The sequence below is a fragment of the Schistocerca americana genome, chromosome 1 (genome assembly GCF_021461395.2).
Source record: "Schistocerca americana isolate TAMUIC-IGC-003095 chromosome 1, iqSchAmer2.1, whole genome shotgun sequence".
NCBI lineage: Eukaryota > Metazoa > Arthropoda > Insecta > Orthoptera > Acrididae > Schistocerca > Schistocerca americana.
The window spans coordinates 1,117,253,756-1,117,254,358 of record NC_060119.1 but is presented as its reverse complement, the minus strand read 5'-3'; positions in this window follow the sequence as shown (position 1 = coordinate 1,117,254,358).

The window sequence follows — 603 nt, the reverse complement described above, 5'->3', positions numbered from 1 at the left end:
GAAGTACTGCCAATCAAAACATGAAAAGACAGACCAATGCATTTACTTTCACACAGTTGCTTATTTCAGAATGTTTTGTGTGTAGTAGTACATACAGGCAATATACAACTGAGAATGTCTTTTTCCAGCTGTGGAAATGCAGCAGCTTTGGTATATTTTGGCTCGTCATAAGAGGTTTTCAGTGAATCCTGCAGTTGTATTGAAATGAAAGGTAATTGGTAACATCTGCAAAACTGTTTTAGATGAAAATGTTTGTCAAACAGCACCATCAATATTTCTGCCAGGGAGTTGCTTTGCCTAATATGATAATATCCCAAAACTTGTGGCTGAAAATGTCGTGGATTGGTTTGGTGAATGTAATGATCAGATGACTTTTATTTCCTGACCTGTACCATCACCGTAGATTATATCACTGTGGTTTGCACTTGTGCAAGGAAAAAAAATCTATCAAGGAATCAGAAGTTAAAGAGGGATTTATAAGATCCCATTAAACACCATTAAATTTTTACATATACATCAAACTCCAGTTTATGGTGAGTTGTAAGTGAACAGTAATTCTCATTACGTACATTTAAGTTAATATCTTGTCTGTCTGAAAAACTT